This window comes from Xenopus tropicalis, chromosome 6 (genome assembly GCF_000004195.4).
Source record: "Xenopus tropicalis strain Nigerian chromosome 6, UCB_Xtro_10.0, whole genome shotgun sequence".
NCBI lineage: Eukaryota > Metazoa > Chordata > Amphibia > Anura > Pipidae > Xenopus > Xenopus tropicalis.
This window is the reverse complement of record NC_030682.2, coordinates 15,785,756-15,812,456: the sequence shown is the minus strand read 5'-3', so window position 1 is coordinate 15,812,456 and position 26,701 is coordinate 15,785,756. Positions and strand designations below refer to the sequence as shown.

Genomic DNA, 26,701 nt, shown 5'->3' with positions numbered 1-26,701 from the left:
CATGAGACTGTAAAAATTCTCATCCACACCCTGGTCATATCCTACTTAGACTACTGCAACTCACTGCTTTGTGGGCTTCCCCTGTCTAACCTGACCCCAATCCATCATAAACAGTGCTGCCAGACTCATTCACCTCTCCTCCCGCTCCACAAGTGCCGCCCCTCTCTGCCAATCCTTGCACTGGCTACCTGTCATGTACAGGATTCAGTTCAAGATTCTCATACTCACCTACAAAGCACTCACTGGTGCCGCACCCCTCTATTTAACCACCCTAATCCCCAAGTACCCCCCCAGACGTAACCTTCGCTCTACACACGACCTCCTTCTCTCCTCCTCACTCATCACCTCCTCTCACTCTCGCATCCAGGACTTCTCACGCGCTGCACCCATCCTCTGGAACACTCTCCCCCATCCCATTAGGCACTGCCAGACTCTCCAAGCCTTTAAACGGTCTCACTTTTTCATTCAAGCCTATAACCTGAACCCTCAGAAATGAGATTACCCACTAAGCACCCCCCTAATCTTCCCTCAAACACTCACTAACCACTGGTTTTCACCTCTCACTCCGCACTTACTGTCACTTTACACACTAACATGAATGCTAACGTCAGGCTAGTTACCCTGACCTTATGTCTCAGCCACCTTCCCTTTTAGAATGTAAGCTCTTGCGAACAGGACCCTGAACAGGACCCTCCCCCTAGTGTCTCCGATCCTCATCCAATGTAACTGCAAACCATTATGCAAAAATAAAGTGGATTCATGGAAATGAACGTCCATTTTTTTTAATGTAAACGAAATTTTTGTACAAACAATTCAAGCATTATTGTGACATTTTATAAATACAGCAATGATCGAGCTTAATTCAAATTTATACCAAGTCGAGTTAATACGACTTTGTCTTTTAACTCTTTGTGGTTGAAGATTTTTACATGGGCTTGTGTTGCATGGACTTTCTACAGTAAAGTATAATCTTGGGGAGACGGAGTTGGAGAGAATAATTAATACTGAGGAAATAGGATGTGTGAACGGTACTGGAAATAACTTAATTAAGAATCTTATCAATTGACGCAAATCTTTTCTTTTTCTCTCCGTGCTACAAAAGATAAGCATTTTTAGAAGTCGTCGATTAGACAAAAAAAATACATCAGACGGCAAATGTCACCGAAGATAAAACTAACCAATAAATGGAAAAGTATATTTTTGTCCTTCTGTGCCTATATGTGGAGTAATTAATTTTGTTCAGTAGGTCTGACAAGCATTTTGATGAAGTTGGAAGGAAGCTTCCATCTCAGATTCATTTATACTGACTACCGTATCTTGGACTAATGAATATTTCAAACAGTACAATTGTGTGATCTCCTGAATATAGAGGGTTCATAAAATCTATTCTCTATTTTCTGGGAAATGACAAAACTCTTACATTTTCCATTTCTGAACTTGTGGACTTCATTATGAACCATCTCTGACACCTTCGATAATATACAGACACACACACACACACACACACACACGCATATTATTTTTTAATTTTAGTGTTTTTCATTTTGTTAAATTAAAGAAATACGAAAAATGATTTAGTGATTTTTCTAGGAAGTATTTTGTAAGATCCAGAACCTTTCCAATTCATATTGAACTAATACCAATCAGACACCAATTGGTTTTATAAATACAGGTATAGGACCCATTATCCAGAATGCTCGGGACCAAGGGTATTCCGGATAAGAGTTCTTTCCATAGTTTGGATCTCCATATCTTAAGACAACTAAAAAATCACTAAAACATTAATTAAACTCAATAGGATTGTTTTTCATCCAATAAGGGGTAATTATATCTTAGTTGGGATCAAGTACAGGTACTGTTTTATTATTACAGAGAAAAGGGAATCATTTAACCATTAAATAAACCCAATAGGGCTGTTCTGCCCCAATAAGGGGTAATTATATCTTAGTTGGGATCAAGTACAGGTACTGTTTTATTATTACAGAGAAAAGGGAATCATTTAACCATTAAATAAACCCAATAGGGCTGTTCTGCCCCCAATAAGGGGTAATTATATCTTAGTTGGGATCAAGTACAGGTACTGTTTTATTATTACAGAGAAAAGGGAATCATTTAACCATTAAATAAACCCAATAGGGCTGTTCTGCCCCAATAAGGGGTAATTATATCTTAGTTGGGATCAAGTACAGGTACTGTTTTATTATTACAGAGAAAAGGGAATCATTTAACCATGAAATAAACCCAATAGGGCTGTTCTGCCCCCAATAAGGGGTAATTATATCTTAGTTGGGATCAAGTACAGGTACTGTTTTATTATTACAGAGAAAATGGAAATCATTTTTAAAAATTTGAATTATTTGCTTATAATGGAGTCTATGGGAGATGGGCCCTTTCATAATTTGTAGCTTTCTGGATAATGGGTTTCCAGTTGAGGCATCCCATGTACTTTTCATACAGCATTTTGCCACAGAATAATCACTTTCTCCTTTAAATATTTCTAACACTAGAGCAATGTGATATATAAGACCATGTAAGTGCTTTAAAGCTGTTATATTTGTATCTTATTTCATATATATTCCATTTTGACACATACAGTGTACTGAAGCTAACTCATTTCCTTGCATCCCTATCTTACCATTCTTGAGGGAATAGGAAGAAAGTGTTGATTTTGAAATGCAATTTATTTTTATTTGGTCGGTTCCTGTTATTGTTATCATTCTATAAAAATGATCTGCTCTTGGAAAAATTACAACCTGAGCCCAGACGGACGTTTTACATTGTAGCTTCTGGGAAATCCCACCAATGGTTTCTGTTTATATAGCCGATGAACCATGTAAAATTTATATACAGAACAAGGTTAGCTCAAAGTCCACCTATACGGTAATTACTATAGTGGGGTTTGAGTTATCATATTGCTGTGGAACTTCGCTTTGCCATAAAATTTGCGAACTGCATTTGTCGCGAGATTTTTCTTTTGTCGTCCGCGTATAATTTTTTTGACGCGACCGTGCCCTTTTTTTACGGAACCGTGCCCAATTTGGCGCGACTGTGCCCTTTTGCCCAATTTGATGCGCGTCAAAAAATAAATTCTGCGCAACGAATTTTTCCACGGGGAATTTTCACGGAAGTTTCGCTAAACAATTTGCCAATGACGAAATGCGGAAATTTGCTGCAAATCCATGCCTAGCGAAAAAAACTGGATGGCTTTGGAAAGGGGCTGTATGGGTGAAGATGTCGAGTTAAGGAGGCATTCATGCAGATCAAGGTTTACCCAGAGATATATAATTTGATATATAGAGATATATAATTTGATATATAGAGATATATAATTTGATATATAGAGATATATAATTCAATATATAGAGATATATAATTTGATATATAGAGATATATAATTTCATATATATAGATATATAATTTGATATATAGAGATATATAATTCAATATATAGAGATATATAATTTGATATATAGAGATATATAATTTGATATATAGAGATATATAATTTCATATATATAGATATATAATTCGATATATAGAGATATATAATTCAATATATAGAGATATATAATTCGATATATAGAGATATATAATTCGATATATAGAGATATATAATTTGATATATAGAGATATATAATTTAATATATAGAGATATATAATTTGATATATAGAGATATATAATTTCATATATATAGATATATAATTTGATATATAGAGATATATAATTCAATATATAGAGATATATAATTTGATATATAGAGATATATAATTTGATATATAGAGATATACAATTCAATATATAGAGATATATAATTTGATATATAGAGATATATAATTTAATATATAGAGATATATAATTTGATATATAGAGATATATAACTTGATATATAGAGATATATAATTTCATATATATAGATATATAATTTGATATATAGAGATATATAATTCAATATATAGAGATATATAATTTGATATATAGAGATATATAATTTGATATATAGAGATATACAATTCAATATATAGAGATATATAATTCGATATATAGAGATATATAATTTGATATATAGAGATATATAATTTGATATATAGAGATATATAATTTAATATATAGAGATATATAATTTGATATATAGAGATATATAATTTGATATATAGAGATATATAATTTAATATATAGAGATATATAATTTGATATATAGAGATATATAATTTGATATATAGAGATATATAATTTAATATATAGAGATATATAATTCGATATATAGAGATATATAATTTGATATATAGAGATATATAATTTGATATATAGAGATATATAATTTAATATATAGAGATATATAATTTGATATATAGAGATATATAATTTGATATATAGAGATATATAATTTAATATATAGAGATATATAATTTGATATATAGAGATATATAATTTGATATATAGAGATATATAATTTAATATATAGAGATATATAATTCGATATATAGAGATATATAATTTGATATATAGAGATATATAATTTGATATATAGAGATATATAATTTAATATATAGAGATATATAATTCGATATATAGAGATATATAATTTGATATATAGAGATATATAAGAGCTTGAAACTAGAAGAAACAATAGTGATGGGTGAAATAATTCGGCAGGCATGGATTCACGGTGAATATCCACGTTTCACTATTAGTGATGAGCGAATTTTTTCACCAGGCATGGCATTCGCATTGGCGAATTGTTTTGCGCAATTTCTGTGAAAATGTGCGCAGAAAAATTCGTAGCACAGTAAATTTTTTGGTCGCGCGTCAAATTGGGTGCAGTAGCCTAAAAAAAAGGCGCGGTCACGTCAAAACATTGTGGGCGACAAAAAAAATAGACGCGGACAACAGAAAATAGACACGGGCGACAAAAAAAAAACACGCAACAAATGCGTTTCGCGGATTTTCTTGCCGTTTCGGGAATTTTATGGCGAAACGGGACAGATTCACTCATCACTATTCACTATTGGCAGATTATATTGTGACAATTTTCTGTCGGCTGGGGAATTTTTACTCTGCAAATTGTGGCACCCGTCAAAAAAATTGTGTGCACCGTTTTTTTGACGTGCAACATTTCCTCTGTTTGGCAGATTTTTCACCATTTCGCACATCGGATTCATATTTGCTCAAGGTTTCCCCACCAGCATTGACTTTATTGTTTTTGGAGTGAGAAAAATGTTGCATTTTCAAAAAAAAATAATAATTTGCACAAGTAAAAGAAAAGTTGCATGGTAGGAGTGAAAAAGAGGGCAATTGACTTTAATGCATTTGGAGTAAGGAAAAAAAGCCAGGCATGTAAGAAAATATTGTTGCATATAAGAAAAAAATGTTGCATGTAAAAAATTTTTTGAAAAAAATGATTTTTTGGTGGAGCGAAATGGGACAGATTCGCTCATTACTAGTCAGGGATCTCCAACTTTTTTTACCTGTGAGCCACACTCAAATGCAAAAAGAGTTGGGGAGCAACACAAGCATGAAAAATGTTCTTTGAGAATGCCAAATAAGGGCTGTGATTGGCTATTTGGTAGCTCCTATGTGGACTGGCAGCCTACAGGAGGCTCTGTTTGGCGGTAACCCTGGTTTTTATGCAACTAAAACTTGCCCCCAAGCCAGGAATTCAAAAATAAGCAACTGCTTTGAGGCCACTGGGAGCAACATCCAAGGGGTTGGGGAGCAACATGTTGCCCCTGAGCCACTGGTTGGGGATCACTGATATAGCTTATAGAACTGGCCTGGCTGCTTGTCTGTTGAAAGTCTGTTTTCCCTATTCCCTACTAATGGGATGTTTTTGGAGGATGATATGCCAATTTTTCCCCACGTAATCTCTATGGATAGAATGTATGAGAGTCCAGCCCATCTGTCCTCAGGTCAGGCTAGTTTAAGGGATTCTGCCACAGGAAAACATGTGTTTCACAAATGTGCATGAGTAGATAGTACTGCCCCAGCAGCAGAATCATGTATTGAAATCTATTTTTTTCAAAAGAGCAAACATTTTTGTTATAATTCATTTTAAATACCGACGTGGGGCTAGATATATTCTTAGTTTCCCAGGTGCCCCCAGCCATGTGACAGGTGCTCTGATAAACTTCCATTCAATTTGCTGAGTTGCAAGTTGGAGTGATCTTACTCCCCTCCTCCCCCCCCCCCCCCCCCCAGCAGGCGATCAACAGAACAATGGGAAGGTAAACAGATAACAACTCCCTGACACCTGTATTGTTAAAAATGCTCCCACCTAGTGGTAGATATAAGAATAGCACTCAATAGTAAAACATGCAAGTCCAGCCATGACTCCTGCGGTTACATTGAGTATGAGAGAAAACAGCTTATCCGAAAGCAGTTGCATTATGTAGTGCTGGATATCTGGATCAGTCACAACACACCAATATGACAACTAAAAAAGAATACTTTTATTGATTCAATAATGTATTTCATGGCAGAATGAATTATTTGCAATGTACACAGACTAATTTAGCAATAAAAACTACACCATAAAAATATGACCGAATCTCTTTAAGCCACTTTCTGCCCTGGCCAGACAAACAGAGAACAAGGGGAATATGCAAGGCAGAATCTGTAGAGTCATTACCTTTCAAAAAAAGCTAGGGAAAATATATTTTTACATCAACTATTTCTATTATATCACTGGGTTTTCATGGACTAATTACCTTGTTATATTATATGCAGGTTGATATTCTGAGACAATCTCTGTTCTTTTTCTATTTTTGTGTTATTTATTTCTTCTATTCTCCCCCTGTCTATGTGGATGCCAGGGGCGATGATTCCCAGAAAGGCTGCCTTTTTTCCTTATGCCAGGGGCAGTGATACTCAGTGAGGCTGCATTTTTATTAGTAACCTGTTGTGTTCAAAACCATCTGCTCCATCAATCAAATTGCAACCCGACCTGATCAATTGCATCATTGTTAAACTGGACCCAGATAGCAGTTGATTTTTCAAACTTCGAAAACTTAAAAATACAGGTATTGGACCCATTATCCAGAATGCTCGGGACCTGGGGTTTTCCTGATAAGGGATCTTTCCATAATTCAGATCGCCTGCCTTAAGTCTACTAAAAAAATAAATTAACCATTAAATAAACCCAATAGGGCTGTTCTGCCCCCAATAAGGGGTAATTATATCTTAGTTGGGATCAAGTACAGGTACTGTTTTATTATTACAGAGAAAAGGGAATCATTTAACCATTAAATAAACCCAATAGGGCTGTTCTGCCCCCAATAAGGGGTAATTATATCTTAGTTGGGATCAAGTACAGGTACTGTTTTATTATTACAGAGAAAAGGGAATCATTTAACCATTAAATAAACCCAATAGGGCTGTTCTGCCCCCAATAAGGGGTAATTATATCTTAGTTGGGATCAAGTACAGGTACTGTTTTATTATTACAGAGAAAAGGGAATCATTTAACCATTAAATAAACCCAATAGGGCTGTTCTGCCCCAATAAGGGGTAATTATATCTTAGTTGGGATCAAGTACAGGTACTGTTTTATTATTACAGAGAAAAGGGAATCATTTAACCATTAAATAAACCCAATAGGGCTGTTCTGCCCCCAATAAGGGGTAATTATATCTTAGTTGGGATCAAGTACAGGTACTGTTTTATTATTACAGAGAAAAAGGAAATTGTTTTTAAAAATGTGAATTATTTGATTAAAATGGAGTCTATGGGAGATGGCCTTTCCGTAATTTGGAAATTTCTGGATAATGGGTTTCCGGATAAGGGGTCCTATAGCTGTATAACAAAAATATAACAGCCCGCATAAACCGCATATGAATTCAAGTCGTTGGACTATCCCCGACACAAGTTCATTGTAAGGAGAACACTCACTTTAATATTAATATGGCCGCTGTCTATCTATAGCTCTCGTTAACATCTCCTTTGTTACATCAGAGATGAAAGTGCATTGCACAGAGCCAAGAGAATAGATGCATCACAAGAGCATTCTGCCATTATACCGTCGGAACAAATGTGATGCGGAATACAAGTGGTTTGGAGAAAGAGGATAACATGGATCACATTAAATACGTTCTGCCGAGAGTGCTCAAAGGAAGCAGAAATTACTTCATTTAGATCTAAGTTTAGATACTGTGTATTTAGAACATATTAGAATAATCTGAAGTATTCTCAGCTGGAGTGCCAGGCTCTACAAACTGCCTCTGTAATTTACAGTTGGCACGTATAATATTAAAAAACACATTATATGAGAATGTTTAATTGTGATTTATCGGATACATTTTTCAGGGCCTGGTGTTGGGTAAAGCAAAAAAATAGATTTTTCTAATTATGTCCAAAATGCCAAAATCATTCTCCTACAGTCAGGGTCGGACTGGGCCACCGGGACACCGGGAAAAATGGCGCCCCCTGCCCGACTGTTCCTCCTCTGGCACGTTAAATTTACACGATTGGGGGAGGACGTTGTGTGGGGGGCCCTGCGAGGGGGTTTGGGGGGCCCCTGTGTGGGGGGGTGGCGGCGCGGGCACCTGCAGGGCCCCTGGGGTGGTAGCCCTGGTGGGCTCTTCACCCCCCAGTCCAACCCTGCCTACAGTAGTGATTTTTTTTTGCCAGGCATGGATTTGCAGCGAATTTGCCATTAGTGAATAGTTTTGTGAAGCCACGGTTGAGCCAAAATGGGCACAGTCGCAACAAAAATAGGCTTGGTCATGTCAAAATGGCTACGGCAAAATGGGCGCACATGTCAAAAAATTTGCACGACAAACACATTTCACAAATTTTTCGTTGTTTCACTAATTTTTCAGCGAAGCCAAATGGTAGAGATTTGCTCATCACTATCCTACAGCTGTTATTGAACTTGCCACACCTTGACCACGCTTTAACCCCCACTCCAGTTGGGATTACGAGGCCACATCTTTAGTTCAAAAACCAAAAACCATTTACTAGTGTGGGGGAAGCACATTTATTAACTTTCAAAATTGTGTTTTTTTTAAATTCATTTCCTAATCACATTTTTTTAAATTAATCTAAAAAAAAACTAGAAAATTTCATTTGTTTAAATGATAGAAATAAATATTGCATGTGAAAATCCCACTGACTCCCATTGACTTCTATATACGCTCAGTTTTAGCTGCCGAATTTGTTCGTTCAGATTTTCAAGATTTTTTTAGTGATTGATAAATCTTACATTTGTAGATCAGAAAAATTCGAGATCACCTTTTTGGCCATGATTTTTTCAAATTGAAAGTAACAATGTGATCTTGAATATTGGTAAATAGATCGCTACATAAACTTCCACGTTATGGCAGGGGACCAACCCAAGCACATCGAGGAGGCAATGGAAGATCAAATTGGTCACCTTTTATGAACCATACTCACAGAGGGCCTTAACCAATTATTTGTCAGCTATTGGCAACTGTCAGCCCAACAATTATCAATAGAACCACCCACTGAAACAGTGAGTCTTAACATATTGGACAGGACCCAGTATTGGGCCCCCACACTCTTTATAGTGGGTCTCCAGACTGTGGAGACTTGTTCCCTCCCTTCCTGAACCTGAATAACTAAACCAAGTGAGACAAAACACCAGGACACGTATAAGTGGGGTGCAGGTCGGTGCATTTGTCCTTGCCATCTGTTTTTCCACAAGTACCAACACATCTTAATGAACTTATAACTAGTGATGAGCGGATCTGTCCCGTTTCGCTTCGCTGAAAAATTCACGAATTTTTCAAAAGTCAAAATGTTGCACGCCAAAAAAAATTGTCGCAAGCAAGTATTATTTTGTCGCCCGGCTATTCTTTTGTCGCCCGGCTATTCTTTTGTCATCCGGCTATTCTTTTGTAGCGTGGCTATTCTTTTGTAGCGTGGCTATTCTTTTGTCGTGCAGCTATTCTTTTGTCGCCCGGCTATTCTTTTGTCGCGCGGCTATTCTTTTGTCACCCGCAGCTATTCTTTTGTCGCCCGCGGCTATTGTTTTGTTTTGCGGCTATTGTTTTGTTGCCCGCAACAGTTTTTGGATGCGTCCAAATTTTTCCGCAGCAAATTTTTTCATCCATTTTGCGAAACAACCCGCCAATGGCGAAACTCGGAAATTCGCCACGGATCCATGCCTGGACATTTCGCCCATCACTACTTATAACTGTTTTATAACCGAATGCCGGCCACTGCAACCGCAGTGGGCATGTAACAGACATCAATTAACACTAGAAATTAAATGGCCAAGGACTATCACCCGCCATTTGCTGTGACAATTTTATCAACGAGTCTGACGACACAATGGCCTATACAAGATTTTTTTTTTATATTGAAAACCAGAACAGGGTGGGAGGGAGGGAGATGCGGCTCCGGTTGTAGCAGCGGGGGAGAGGGAGTGGAACGCGGGAGCAGCGGAGCGGAAGAGGCGGGAGCAAGGAAGGCAGAGAAGGAGGAGGGAAGGAGACCCTACACTATATGCAGTTCTACGCGGGGAAAAGATCGGGTAAGTTAACCCCTTGTGGGAGGTCATTTTCACATTGCTCTCTCCCCAGTCCCCCAGCGCTTTCAATATTCTTTACAGCGCTCTCCATAATCATATTAATATATAATTAAATTATGGTGCAAAATTTTTTTCTTTACCGATTCTTTGGAGTTGTGAAGCGGAGCCCCAACATAACACCCCAAGTAACACCTTGTGTACCACTTCCGACCCTTCTGCCCATAAACCCTGCCCCTCGTGCTGCTTATATGAACATCCCTTAGGTGCATACTATCAGTTTCAGGCCCACATAAACTTCTGCAGTTTGTTGAACAAACTATTTTCTTTATTCTGTAAAGTTCATCACAAGTTTGATTTTCGTTATCATTCCTTTTCGATCAGACACAGCGAGGATCCAACTCAATGACGGAACAGGGTGTGCTGTGCCCTCATGTGTTTACAATCGGCTCTTTCATGGCAGTAAAACCCAAACAATCTGCAGCCTTAACAAGTTTATCCATTATTGTCCCCATTAATTTGTGTTTTTTTGCAGTTTTGTAATATGCTGAAGATTTCAGAATGTTCCCAAGCCATTTCAGTTATGTCTCATTTGTAAATCAATAACGCGCCCAGAATAGACCTTGCAGTTGTATCTAAAATTTGGAATCAGATCCTCGGCAAGAAAAGTCAATGCAAGCTGCTACACAGACATTTAGTTTATGGCCGTTCTTTCCCCCCTTCTTTGTGTATTTAAGCGAGCAAAGAAGCTTAGCCAATAAAGTGACAGCAAGGGAAAAAATAATGCGCCTGTAAAATGCCAGCTCAGGCCATTAACTTCCCAAATATGTTTTTTGGGTGACTGCAAAACATCTTTAAATGCAGTATAAATTAATCCCATTCAGCATACTGCAGAATTCTCCCAAACCATTGCTGATAGGCCCAGAGTCACCAGTAGCTGTTACATTTTTGGGGTATGAGGCCTAAGATCTGTACTTTGTGAACCCACCCCACAAGGAACCCAACTGCTAGAGTCTTAGGGGCACATTCATCAAAGTACAAGTTTGAATCCCGAAATGGGTAAAATTCGGATTAGATACAATAATTTCTGATGATTGCAAATATCACAAAAATGCTTATGAAAAAATCGCATTAGTCACGATAATATTGTATTGGTGATCCGAAAGTCACAAAATTTTCGTATCCGAACGATCGTAAACGGTGGGAAAACCTTTCTGACTTTGATCCTTGAGTGCATGATTTTGGGCTGCAGAGCTGCAGAGTGCCATTGAGCCCTATGGGAGACTTTCCTTGGGCCGGGTTGGAGCTGCAGAGTGCCATTGAGCCCTATGGGAGACTTTCCTTGGGCCGGGTTGGAGCTGCAGAGTGCCATTGAGCCCTATGGGAGGCTTTCCTTGGGCCGGGTTGGAGCTGCAGAGTGCCATTGAGCCCTATGGGAGACTTTCCTTGGGCCGGGTTGGAGCTGCAGAGTGCCATTGAGCCCTATGGGAGACTTTCCTTGGGCCGGGTTGGAGCTGCAGAGTGCCATTGAGCCCTATGGGAGACTTTCCTTGGGCCGGGTTGGAGCTGCAGAGTGCCATTGAGCCCTATGGGAGACTTTCCTTGGGCCGGGTTGGAGCTGCAGAGTGCCATTGAGTCCTATGGGAGGCTTTCCTTGGGCCAGGTTGGAGCTGCAGAGTGCCATTGAGCCCTATGGGAGGCTTTCCTTGGGCCGGGTTGGAGCTGCAGAGTGCCATTGAGCCCTATGGGAGACTTTCCTTGGGCCGGGTTGGAGCTGCAGAGTGCCATTGAGCCCTATGGGAGACTTTCCTTGGGCCGGGTTGGAGCTGCAGAGTGCCATTGAGCCCTATGGGAGACTTTCCTTGGGCCGGGTTGGAGCTGCAGAGTGCCATTGAGTCCTATGGGAGGCTTTCCTTGGGCCAGGTTGGAGCTGCAGAGTGCCATTGAGCCCTATGGGAGGCTTTCCTTGGGCCGGGTTGGAGCTGCAGAGTGCCATTGAGCCCTATGGGAGACTTTCCTTGGGCCGGGTTGGAGCTGCAGAGTGCCATTGAGCCCTATGGGAGACTTTCCTTGGGCCGGGTTGGAGCTGCAGAGTGCCATTGAGCCCTATGGGAGACTTTCCTTGGGCCGGGTTGGAGCTGCAGAGTGCCATTGAGCCCTATGGGAGACTTTCCAAGGGCCGGGTTGGAGCTGCAGAGTGCCATTGAGCCCTATGGGAGACTTTCCTTGGGCCGGGTTGGAGCTGCAGAGTGCCATTGAGCCCTATGGGAGACTTTCCTTGGGCCAGGTTGGAGCTGCAGAGTGCCATTGAGCCCTATGGGAGACTTTCCAAGGGCCAGGTTGGAGCTGCAGAGTGCCATTGAGCCCTATGGGAGGCTTTCCTTGGGCCGGGTTGGAGCTGCAGAGTGCCATTGAGCCCTATGGGAGACTTTCCTTGGGCCGGGTTGGAGCTGCAGAGTGCCATTGAGCCCTATGGGAGACTTTCCTTGGGCCGGGTTGGAGCTGCAGAGTGCCATTGAGTCCTATGGGAGACCCCCATGAGTTTCATGAATTTTTGCTGTTTTATTAATCTTTCAGTGAAGCGAAATGGAACAGATTCGCCAATCACTAAGGAGCTCTGAATCAAAGCCACCATGACTTTGTGTAGAGATGGAGCAAGCTTTATTTATACTGGCAATATGGATGTTTTGGCAAAATAAAGTTTGCTCCATCTGAACATGAGTGAATATAGATACCAGAGTTGTTATTTTCCCAGATGCACAGTCTTATCATAGAATGCTAACGATTGTAAATACGTCAATGACGTCAATGATGGTAATAAACCACCATGTATTGTTCACGTACTGTAAAACCCCCACCTGTAGCTGAATTCTGGTGCATAATTTATGACCAGGTGCATAGAATGATTACAATGGACATGTTTATATTATGCAGTGTATTGTTAACACGCCCAGATCAGTGCAACTTCAATAGAATTCAACTGCCAACATCAATGGCTGTCAAGTCCTTCAACGACTCCGTGTCGGCAGCTATCTGCACGTGGCAAGAGCATTCTGATTCCACAAATGATTTTCCCTTCATGGAAAAGATGAAGCGGCCAGACTGAAAATATGATATAATAGGCCTTGGAAGGTTCATGGCCAGAAACTGTACGTTCACCTGAGTAATGTACATTTCTAATACAATAGATTTCTTTATTGGAGTAACCGCACACTCCAGCTCCAGCCATTACACGCTGTCAATAGTCCGTGCTCGTCTGTCGCTTCCAATGGACTGTGATTTAGTGCTATAACTTACGAAGAGATCATATGTAGCCAAGAAATATATAACCTAATACTGTGTTTTAGAAAAGCTAATCCCTAGCCGAAAACCTGTTTTTATTAAATGCACTTCTTGCTAAAAGGCTGCTTCCTTCATTTCAGTGCATTGTGTACATTATCTGATACTTATATAGAATATATTATCCAAAAACCCATTATTCAGACGCACTGAAATACAGAATTCCATTCCAATAGAATCCTATTTAAACCATTCATATTTCTTCTTATTTGTCATAATGCAATGTTACCTTGTCCTTGATGTTTACTAAGCTGGAATAAATCAGTGCTGATGGCAATATAATACTATTTGGTTATTTGTACATTTAAATGGTTTCAGGCATGGTGCTGCTCATTACAGAAGGACCTCTTATCTGGAAAGCTCCAGATTCTGAGCATTCTGTATAATAGGTACCATACCTGTATAGAGGAAAGGTTTGGAAAAATAAGATCTAGAACAAGATGTGTAGCAATTGTATATACATTGAGTAGGTCCTTCGTAAAACTGGGCAGATTTGCACCTAGGCAGTAACTCATGGCAACCCATCAGATAATTGCTTTCAGTGTTCAACCTCCAGCTGACTGGAACAATCAAACCACTGATAGTTTATTCCTAGTTACTGCCTAGTTTGCCCAGCGTTTATGAAAGGACCCCAATATATTGGTCTCTTGACCAACCAAAGACCCAAAATAAGATCTGGAACCGTGTCAACTAGAACAAACGCCAAGCTCATTTTTCCCTAAAGACATGGTTAGGTTTCATCCATTTCACCTCTAGGAATGGCTGTAATAACTGCTTTGTTTCTTACAGTGGTTCAAATATCTGTAACTTACTTGAGCAGTGGGGGAAGTTGGATTTTGTAATTAGGAAAGCTGGAAGTAACCTGCCTCCCTCTGTTTCAAAAAGAAATCAATGGTGGAAGGTTAGATGGCCTCATCCCCTGGGCATTAGGTGCTTTGGATGGAAGGGAAGCCATTAACTGAAACATCAATATACCACTACTGTATAATTTCACTTTTTTCTTGTATTTTAGCTTTAATCCAACCGGTTTTGGAAAACAGTACGAGTTTAGCTGAGGAGTTTTCCATAAATACTTCCCGTAGTTAAGGGATTTAGTATTCCAAAGTAATATCGTCATCAAACCACTGAAGAAAAAAAAATGTTAATAATGTCACTGTTTCTTCCACTGTTGAAGTCCTTATTCTAGCTTCCCATGTCATTTCTCATAACCTGCAAAGCCCTTCATTCTCTGTACCACAATACATCTCTTCTCTTGTGTCTCTATAAGTTCTTGGCTACCTCCTCCTCTCCTCTCAGAGCAACTCCTTGGCCAAACTCTGCTATTTCCACCATAAATCTTCCTCTATTGATGCCCCTTACATTTGCAATGCCATCCCTGAATTCTTCTAGAGAGAATCTTCCCTCATAGACTACCTTGTGGAGCACTCAACACAACATGGGACCCACTATTGAATCTTCAATGTAACTGTGTGATTTGTATATAGTATTGCATTGACCCCTATTTGGTCTATATATTGTTCAGAGCACATAAGCAGCACTTTATACATAACAATATACATACTACATACAGTTAAAGATAGTTTTATATAAGTAAACCTCAATCTGTATATAAAGAAGTTTTCTCATGCAGAATAGCCTATTTCTACACAAAAAAATGCTACTCGAGGGTAAAATATTTTACAAAGTCAGCAAAATATTTTAATATTTGGGTAATTAATACCCAAGCCTCTTTTTCCCTTAAGCAGTTTATTGTTTTCCTCCCTCTTAAGTCTTGACCCATTTTGTATAAAGCTGTATTTAGCTGGGAAAAAGAAATAACAGCAACAACAGAATTGTTTCTATATTTCCACATTTAGTGAACCCTTGGGGATTGGGTATCCAAACACAGATTTGCACTGAGCACAAAGAGATATCTATTAGAAAATAAAGAAGTGGTAAGACAAAAATGTCGAAAAACAAGTTATAATAACCCTACATTAATTATTGTAATATGTCAATTTACATGTTAATGTTCCAAAAATGCTACTTATAGTTCTTATTATTATTATTATCATCTAAGAGAAATGTGTTAATAAGTCATTGAAACAAAAGTTTAAAATGCTTGTGGTAAAGTAAAGCACATAGAAGTATCAGCACGAGGTTATATTGGTTAACTAAAGTCAGAAGTCACTCAAGTTGCTCCTAGGGCAAGTTGCCCCTCTAAATAGCCCTCTACACCCCTTTGAGCCTGAGTCTCATTCCCCATCTCCTACACTACCTTGACATTCAGCTTGTACATTACATGCTTTTCTACAAGGCTTTCAGCAGATCTTACTCTTCAAAAACAGGCATATTGGGAAGAGAAGGAGAAATGATCAAGACAGGGCAGTAGATAGAGTTGGAAGGAAGGTCCTGGGAATGCTACTGATAGTCGAATATAATTCTTTTCATTTTTCTAAATAGGGGTGTCTAGATTATATATATATATATATATATACACATGAAGAAGATCTCAGTGAAACCACAGATGTACATGGAAAACTGAAATGGTCACTGATTGGTCATGATTGGTCATAGCCCTTTGGGTAGCTTGTAGCCATCGTTGTAGATGTACATGGAGAACATGACTTGTTATTATTTCATACTCAATCATGTTCTTCATGTACAATTGTTGTAGATGCGCATGGAGAACATGACTAGTTATCACATCATAACCGATTATGTTCTCCATGTACATCTACAACAATTGTGTCAATGCCTAAATGCTGCCCTTTGGGCATCCAGACATTCACATCAACATGAACACTTGCCACTAAATCCCTTCCTATATCACAACCGGCTCTTTGTCAAGTCTGTTTAATCTGCACGTTCCTTTATGTCAGTGCTCCGGAATTAAAATCCCTTAGGTCAAGACCAGAGAAGAGAGAATATATTTGGATGAATCAGGATTTGTACAAAGCTTTGACATTCATGATTCATGAATTTCCCATAGTGCATTTTTCAGCATATTTGATGCAGTTTTGCAGGGTGAATAAGCACGAGGCCCTTCAAAATCGAAGAGAATCAGAATTCACTAGTTCCTATTGGATCTGAGGCTACTAGATGGTGAGTAACAAAAAAAAAAATGATAATTTAGGAATTTATTTGCAAATTTCCCCCAAAAGATCTGCTCATCTGATATAAGGACGGAGTGTGAGATAGATCATGAATGGCAGCACATAACAAACCTCCTGACCCTTCCTGTGCACATCTGTGCAGATTATAAAAAGAACTAAATCTGGATTTGGTTAAGTCTTTGTGAGCTCTTATCCTATATTTGAACGTGTGTAAGAAGTCAGATTCTATAGTATGAAACCATTATAGCTTGAAAAATATAATAGATTTAATCCATGGCTATAAAAAAAATGTAATATCAGGGTAGGGCAGAAAGGGCATTTGCCGTTTCTGCCCTAAGCCAATACTAAAACTGATATTTGCCCTTTATTCCCTACCCTAAGGGGCCCATTTACTTACTCACGAACCGGCCGAATGCGTCCGATTGCGTTTTTTTCGTAATGATCGGTATTTGGCGATTTTTTCGGAAAATTATCGCGACTTTTTCGTTGCCATCCGAATGTTGCGTAAAATCTGGCGATTTTTTCGTAGCGCTAAAACTTCCGTGAAAAGTCGCGCCTTTTTCGTAGCCATTCCGAAAGTTGCGCAAAATGTTGCGATTTTTTCGTAGCGTTCGGATTCATTCAAGCTTCAGTATGGTGACTTTTCTTGGGCCAGGTTGGAGAGGCAGGGTGCCATTGAGTCCTATGGGAGGCTTCCAAAATCATGCTAAGTCTGAAAGTTTCGGCCGCCGCTTACGAGCGCTCAATCCGAAAAAGTCGCGACAAGATACGAGCGAATCGTAATGGCTACGAAAAAGTCGCGTTTTTTTCACGAAAATCGTATTGGTAACGAAAAAGTCGCGACAATTTCCGAAAAGTCGTAAAGGCGCCGAAAAAAATCGCAAAAAATACGAAAAAGACGCAAAATGTTCGTTTTCCAATCGGAATTTTTCCAATTTGGATTCGAATTCGTGTCTTAGTAAATCAGCCCCTATTAGTAACTTTGATATGTTTTATAACCATAAACTGTTGAATGCAGTTGCCCTGCCCTTTTAATGGAGTCTCAAGGTAGAAGGAAAACATTTATTGATATGGATTTGCTGATTTTTTTGATAGGTCACTTATCAGTATATAAATTATCAGTTCCTTAAGGCATTTCATTGTTCATTGCTTGATCAGCTTAATCATTTGCACTGTATAACTAATCGTTATGTTGTGAATTTGCTCATGAAAACTGATATTAGCCCGGTAGGAAAGGAGATCTTACTAAATAAGGATTATACTATGTCTCATTTTTCATCATTTAGAAGCCCTTCAAGACATGATTAACATTTCTTCCGACACAATTTGGAATAAGGCAGCTCCTAGCCATCTCAGCGTCTCAGGAAAGACCTCCCAAGAAAGAAACTTTTTTTCCTTTCTCTTAATTGGAGGTTAGCATTGTAGCTTCTTTATACTGAAATGTGGTTTCCTTATAACATTCATTTCATTAAGAACGTGATTTCCCATTTTACTTCTGAGCAGTTATATAAGACCATTACTTTTTTTGCACATTATTCTCCAATGCAGATGAAGGAAACAGTGAGATCTAGGTCTGTTAATTGACAGAAATTCATTTGACAAATGACAAAAAGTCATTTTGTGATCCACAATTTTCATAACATAACACAGTTCTGAATATGGTTTGGTTTATGTCTGTCTGTTCTATTATGTTTTTCCCCAGTGTCTTGTACAGTGTTGCAGAATATGTTGGGGCTTTTAATAAATGATAATAATTGAATATCAATGTGTAAGTAACTTGTGAAAGTAAAATGAAAAGTCATATCTATAGGCCATTAATAATACAAGTACTGATTAGTAAAATACAATACACATTTGTGTTTGACCAAAATAAAGTCCAGAGATAATGATAGTACAGGTAAGGGATCCCTTATCTGGAAACCCCTTATCCAGAAAGTTTCAAATTACTGAAAGGCCATCTCCCATAGACTCCATTATAAGCAAATAATTCTAATTTTTAAAAATGATTTTCTTTTTCTCTGTAATAATAAAACAGTACCTGTACTTGATCCCAACTAAGATATAATTACCCCTTATTGGGGGCAGAACAGCCCTATTGGGTTTATTTAATGGTTAAATGATTCCCTTTTCTCTGTAATAATAAAACAGTACCTGTACTTGATCCCAACTAAGATATAATTACCCCTTATTGGGGCAGAACAGCCCTATTGGGTTTATTTAATGGTTAAATGATTCCCTTTTCTCTGTAATAATAAAACAGTACCTGTACTTGATCCCAACTAAGATATAATTACCCCTTATTGGGGCAGAACAGCCCTATTGGGTTTATTTAATGGTTAAATGATTCCCTTTTCTCTGTAATAATAAAACAGTACCTGTGCTTGATCCCAACTAAGATATAATTACCCCTTATTGGGGGCAGAACAGCCCTATTGGGTTTATTTAATGGTTAAATGATTCCCTTTTCTCTGTAATAATAAAACAGTACCTGTACTTGATCCCAACTAAGATATAATTACCCCTTATTGGGGCAGAACAGCCCTATTGGGTTTATTTAATGGTTAAATGATTCCCTTTTCTCTGTAATAATAAAACAGTACCTGTACTTGATCCCAACTAAGATATAATTACCCCTTATTGGGGCAGAACAGCCCTATTGGGTTTATTTAATGGTTAAATGATTCCCTTTTCTCTGTAATAATAAAACAGTACCTGTACTTGATCCCAACTAAGATATAATTACCCCTTATTGGGGGCAGAATCATTGGTTCATTTGGCTTTCCCTATATATTGCCTGAGAGGCCAGTGTGTTGCTTGCCCATTGAATAGTCGAGCTGAATGATCAGTTCCACAGTTTACTCAATCCAATGGAATTCAATAAAAATGTATTTATGAGGTACCGAAGGGACAATTTCTCAAACTTTGGGTTTCTCTTCTGAAATATGTATTGTTCTTTATTGGTGTACAGCAGTCCCAACCAGTGGCTCAGGGGCAACATGTTGCTCCCCAACCCCTTGGGTGTTGCTCTCAGTGCCCCCAAACCAGGGAGTTATTTTTGAATTCCTGACTTGGGGGCAAGTTTTGGTTGGATAAAAACAAGATTTCCTACCAAATAAAGCCCCCTGTAAGCTGATAGGGTGCATAGAGACTGCTTAATAGCCAATCACAGCCCTTATTTGGCTCCTCCATGAACTTTTATGGTGCTTGTGTTGCTCTCCAAGTCTTTTTACATTTGACTGTGGCTCCTGAGTAAGAAAGGTTGGGGACCCCTCGTGTACACCAAGGATGGCACTTACTAAAACTCGATTTTTTTCAGATTTATATTTGTTTGAAATCACTAAAAAACTAATTTCCATGAATGGCAGTCATTTATCAAATGATCAGAAAAGAAAAAGCATGAATGAAAAAAAGGTTGAGGAAAAGTTGCAAAAACCATGACTTTTTTTGAAGTGTCACAAAAGGCAGCACCAAAAAACACCAAATACTTCCAAAACCACGACGCAAAGAAAGATCTTCCACATGTAAAAGGGACATCTACCATTGACTTCTATGCCATCTCTATAGGTGGAGAATATTTTCATTCAAAATTGTCTCATAATAATCGCAACAGTTTTGTTTATTTTTCCCCATGACAAAATCATGTTTTCAGTGACAAAATCCAACCTGCAAACTACGCAACTTGATACCCTCAGAACTCTTCTAGGTAATAATCCTTTAGCTCCTATTCCCTATCCAAATAATACTAGTAAATTAGAACTGGTAATAAAATCTGATCTTGTCTAGTTTTTTCTTCCAGTTTAAATATAGCAGCGCGCAGACACTTCCTGCACCTCCGGGGTTACGTCAAACAACATTCCACTGCTAAATAGAGCACGCAGACATTTAAAGTGTCATAGTCTGTGCACATCATCCCGGATAGTTATAAAAATTGCATACTTCTCCACTGAATATAAAAAATGAAGTATGTTTGTTACAGGGCTGCCTTCATGAATATCTATCTCCCTCAGCTTCTTAGCAGGGCGATGCAAGAAGGATATTTCCACTTGGCACTAAGCCGTAGCCTTACCGTCATTATCGTATTTCTAGCATTCTGTCCTTATCCTAATACTGGACCCCAACTATTGTTATAGTTAAACAGCCAGTGTCCAATGGAAATCAGTGGGGTTCAAGGGTCTTTAGCTCAACAGCCACTGAATTGCAATATGCTCGGCATCTATGGTTTAGATCTTGCATATACAGGTATCAGACCCCTTATCCAGAAAGTTCCAAATTACAGAAAGGCCATCTCCCATAGACTCCATTGTAATCAAATAATTCACATTTTTAAAAATGGTTTCCTTTTTCTCTGTGGTAATAAAACAGTACCTGTACTTGATCCCAACTAAGATATAATTACCCCTTATTGGGGGCAGAACAGTCCTATTGGGTTTATTTAATGGTTAAATGATTCCCTTTCCTCTGTAATAATAAAACAGTACCTGTACTTGATCCCCAACTAAGATATAATTACCCCTTATTGGGGGCAGAACAGCCCTATTGGGTTTATTTAATGGTTAAATGATTCCCTTTTCTCTGTAATAATAAAACAGTACCTGTACTTGATCCCAACTAAGATATAATTACCCCTTATTGGGGGCAGAACAGCCCTATTGGGTTTATTTAATGGTTAAATGATTCCCTTTTCTCTGTAATAATAAAACAGTACCTGTACTTGATCCCAACTAAGATATAATTACCCCTTATTGGGGGCAGAACAGCCCTATTAGGTTTATTTAATGGTTAAATGATTCCCTTTTCTCTGTAATAATAAAACAGTACCTGTACTTGATCCCAACTAAGATATAATTACCCCTTATTTGAGCCAAAACAATCCTATTGGGTTTAATTACTGTTTAAACAATGTTTTTAGCAGACTTAAGGTAGGAGATCTGAATTACGGAAAGACCCCTTATCGGGAAAACCCCAGGTACTGAGCATTCTGGATAGCGGGTCCCATACCTGTATATCCCCCGAGTTATAGGGATTTCTGCATTACAACTTAGTGAGCATCTAGGTAAATGCCAGACTGAAGATAGAACCAAATATCTAGTGGCAGGAATAATTAGAGAGCTTTATTCTATTAAATGCAGAAATGTCAGAGGAAGAAATAAAAAAGGTTACCCCCATGCAGTGAGACCTTTAATCGGATATATATGTAATTAAATTTATACAGGTACTTATTTAACCACTGGGCTTCTGGCAGTACAAATAAAAGAACTTGCCACTGACAAATAATGAAAAATTATTTCCCTTGCTGGAATTTTTTTTGACCCAGGGCTCTGCAAGAAGTTTCATAATACGATATAACACAGTTCAGAGCCGTAGTGGACATTTATGCTTTAACTTGCAATTTTAAGCAGTATGTAGAACAAGGGGGGCTGGAAAGCCATTTTTAGCATTACTAAAGATAGTAATTCTAATAGAAGACACCCAAGGAGTATTGTTATATCTCACAGTCACTATGATCCTTCTTGCATCCACAAAATGCATCTCAATGTCCCAATGTGATTGGAAGCAGCCCCCAGCCATGCTGAGCAAGTACCCCCCGCTGGTAGGCTAACTGAGGCAAACTCACCCACCCCAGGCACACCTGACCCATCCTATCCGCAGCTAATAGCCAGGGTTATACATTTCTGTACTTTACATGCAGGTCACAATATCTCTCTGCGCCTACTGGTTTGTAGCAGATACAAGAGCAGCAATCCATTACCACTGGCAGAATGCATATAAATATCCACTTTGGACTAGTATTTCAATCGGTAAACCAATTCATCCTCGCGCATGTGTTTGAAGACATCATCATTAAAATGTTAGGGATCCAAGTATGATGCATGTACTACCTGTACTCCCATAAAAAGGTGCAAGCTGGCACCTTTATATAGCACTACTAATTATACAAAAGCAATATATAACATTTGTATAGTATAGGGTCTTCCTTCCCCATAGAGCTTACAACCTAACCTTTGGGCTGGCAGCATAGGATGATAAATTATAATGGTGTCCGTATAAACTCCAGCACCTGATATCTAAGTATAGCTTCAAATTATTGGCCATGGCCAGAAATAACTGCTCCCAACAAGGAGACAACCTTCATAGCTCAAACGTTGGATTAATAAAGACAAAGTAAGAACCAATGTCAAGAAGCTGTGCAGCAGCTACTGATTTGTTATAGTGACTTGCCCAAGACTACAAGCAATTAATGAAAGAGTTTAGTTAAAAATGGAACCTAGGCCTTATTGTGTTAGTCTCCTGTGCCTCAACCATTCATTCATTCATGTATTCATTATTGTAGGAAGGTTAAGGTCCCCATACACATTAAGATTCGCTCGCTTGGCGAGATGGATCTTCACCCCTACCTACGGGTTGGCGATATCAGGGAGCGTGTAAGCTAATTCGATCGTTTGGCCCTGGGGTCAAACAATCAAATTATATTGGCCGCAATGGGGCAGTCGGTTCGGGGATCGCATCAACGAGCCAGTGCGGTCCCTGATCCGACTGAATCTTTTAACCTGCCCGATTGATATCTGGCCAATTTTAGGCCAGATATCGGTCGGGCAGGCCCCTCGTTTCTGCCCCTACACGGGCCGATAAGCTGCCGAACCGATATTGGCAGCTACAATCGGCCCGTGTATGGGGACCTTTACTGTGCATTGTAGTCCCCCCATGACAACTCTAGGGTGAATTACAATTCTGCATTGGGCGCTGGGATATGTAGTTCCTTCAAGAAAGGATATTGAGAATATAATAACATTTCAAACTTTTCCACACCCATGCAAAGGCACAGTGGCACTAAAAGGGGATCATTGACCACTTATTCATTCACCCCAATTATTGTAGGAAGTTTCTTTTATTGCTGTGCATGGTAGCATCCAATAACATTCAAGCTAGGGTGAATTAGAACTCTCCATTGGCTGCTGGGATATGTAGTTTCTGAAATAAAGGATATCTGGAATATAATAACACTTTGAATGTATCCACTCCAGTGCAAGGGTACAGTGGCACCAAAAGGGGATCATCCCCACGACTTTGCACTATATACTGATCAATGCCCCGACCTGCCTTCTAGTTAATTCAGCTGGACACGTGCAAGAATAGTAAAACCTGCATTACTTTGAAACTCAGGTCTCCTCTGGCGAGTCCCAGCAGGAGATGCAGAAAATAGGACATTTCCTATCAATTGCCCAGCAGCAGCTGTTTCTAAATGGACTGTCTTCTTTATATAATACTGCAGCTTGGTATCCCCTGATGTGCTAAAACCAAGTAACAGAGTGAATGACTGAGTGCGAGAGAGAGAGAGAGAGAGAGAGAGAGAGAGAGAGTGAGAGAGGGAGAGAGAGAGTGAGAGAGAGAGATGATGGTTCACCAACTCATGTTCTGCTAACTAGTAAGATATGCACTATGCACCAATGGAACGAGGTCAAGAACCAAAGAACAATTAATCATGCACAAGGTAGGCTCAGAAAGTGTACGAATCAGGTCTGCCCATATCTTGGAAGCAACCAAGCATTTCCCCTTCTCTCTAATTAAGATTTCCTCTCCTCTGCTATACATGTGCCATTGATCCATGCAAGTTTCATTCGCACAGGCTGGAAATCCTATTAATAAAGAGATGGGACTATTCACGTCATTAATGAAAACACATTTTTTTCTTTACACGTTCCAATAGGATGCTATATACAGGTATGGGATCCATTATCCAGAAACTCTGTATACAGAAATGATGGGAAGCCCATCTCCCATTGACTCCATTATAAGCAAATAATTCTAATTTTGGAAAAATGATTTCCCTTATCTCTGTAATAATAAAACAGTTCCTTGTACTTGATCCCAACTAAGATATAATTACCCCTTATTGGGGGCAGAACAGTCCTATTGGGTTTATTTAATGGTTAAATGATTCCCTTTTCTCTGTAATAATAAAACAGTACCTGTACTTGATCCCAACTAAGATATAATTACCCCTTATTGGGGGCAGAACAGCCCTATTGGGTTTATTTAATGGTTAAATGATTCCCTTTTCTCTGTAATAATAAAACAGTACCTGTACTTGATCCCAACTAAGATATAATTACCCCTTATTGGGGCAGAACAGTCCTATTGGGTTTATTTAATGGTTAAATGATTCCCTTTTCTCTGTAATAATAAAACAGTTCCTTGTACTCGATCCCAACTAAGATATAATTACCCCTTATTGGGGGCAGAACAGCCCTATTGGGTTTATTTAATGGTTAAATGATTCCCTTTTCTCTGTAATAATAAAACAGTACCTGTACTTGATCCCAACTAAGATATAATTACCCCTTATTGGGGGCAGAACAGCCCTATTGGGTTTATTTAATGGTTAAATGATTCCCTTTTCTCTGTAATAATAAAACAGTACCTGTACTTGATCCCAACTAAGATATAATTACCCCTTATTGGGGCAGAACAGCCCTATTGGGTTTATTTAATGGTTAAATGATTCCCTTTTCTCTGTAATAATAAAACAGTACCTGTACATGATCCCAACTAAGATATAATTACCCCTTATTGGGGGCAGAACAGCCCTATTGGGTTTATTTAATGGTTAAATGATTCCCTTTTCTCTGTAATAATAAAACAGTACCTGTACTTGATCCCAACTAAGATATAATTACCCCTTATTGGAGCCAAAACATTCCTATTGAGTTTAATTAATGTTTAAATGAGTTTTTAGTAAACTTGAAGTATGGAGCTCCAAATAATGAAAAGATCCCTTATTCGGAAAACCCCAGTTCCCAAGTATGCTGGATAACAGGTCCCATTCATGTACTTTTGAAATGCCAACAATATTCCATCCGGTATTAAAATGAATAATTGACATTAAATGATTAAAATGAGTATTAACATTTAAATATAATTCATTCAAATAAACATGGATTTTTATATGTGACAAAATCCTGAAAAAACTTTATTCCTATCCGTAAAAAGTAAATTGAACAATGGTGTTTGTTTTGCTGATGCCAATTAAGGCCCCCAGAGCTGTTATAATAATGCATTATTCAGATGGGGACCCTAGGGGTCAGCGGGGCAGAATGGTGCCGGTGTCAGTGACGGACATGACAATAATCTCGTCAATATTTTCCCTTTTAATGACACAAACAGCATTTTATGTTTTGGGACACTCATGCCGGATGTTCCTGTGCCAAGGATCTGGCCGATAAATTAATTTATAGTCCGGCAAATACACTCCGTCTTCTCAGGGTTATTTAATTATTGATCAAAACAGTCAATTGTATTTTCCAGGAATGAAATAAGAGACTGTGGTTCTCTGCAGAACCCATATATATATATATATATATATATATATATATATATATATATATATCCCCTCTCTGGAAACACTAAACTCCTTTATTTCCCCCTTCCCTTCCCTAACGTTCTTTGCCTTAGATCTTTGCTGCTTGGGCGAATGGGTTCTACAGAACTGACTGTGCCCAGACCCAGCTCTCTATGAAAGTTTCCATAAGGGTATGAGCGCCTGATGCAGGACACTGGATCCCCAAGCTGCACAGTGAGAAATAGGATCCTCATAGCTCATTTCACTCTCCCCCCCCCCCACCACCCACCCACCCCGGTGCAGAAAAAAAAAAACCCTGAATTAAAGTCAATTTATATGTAAATAACATAGAGTTACACAAGAAAGAAGCAACTCAACAACTTCCAAGAGCAATTCTTTGACTTTGCCAATGCATTTTAGGGAGATGTAAATTCAAACATAAAAAT

General features: G+C 38.6%; 1 protein-coding gene across 3 annotated transcripts in view; it reads right to left on the bottom strand.

Annotated features, from left to right (window-relative positions):
- Positions 1-26,701, bottom strand: part of dpp6 (dipeptidyl-peptidase 6) — an 834,825-nt gene that overhangs the window by 335,471 nt on the left and 472,653 nt on the right.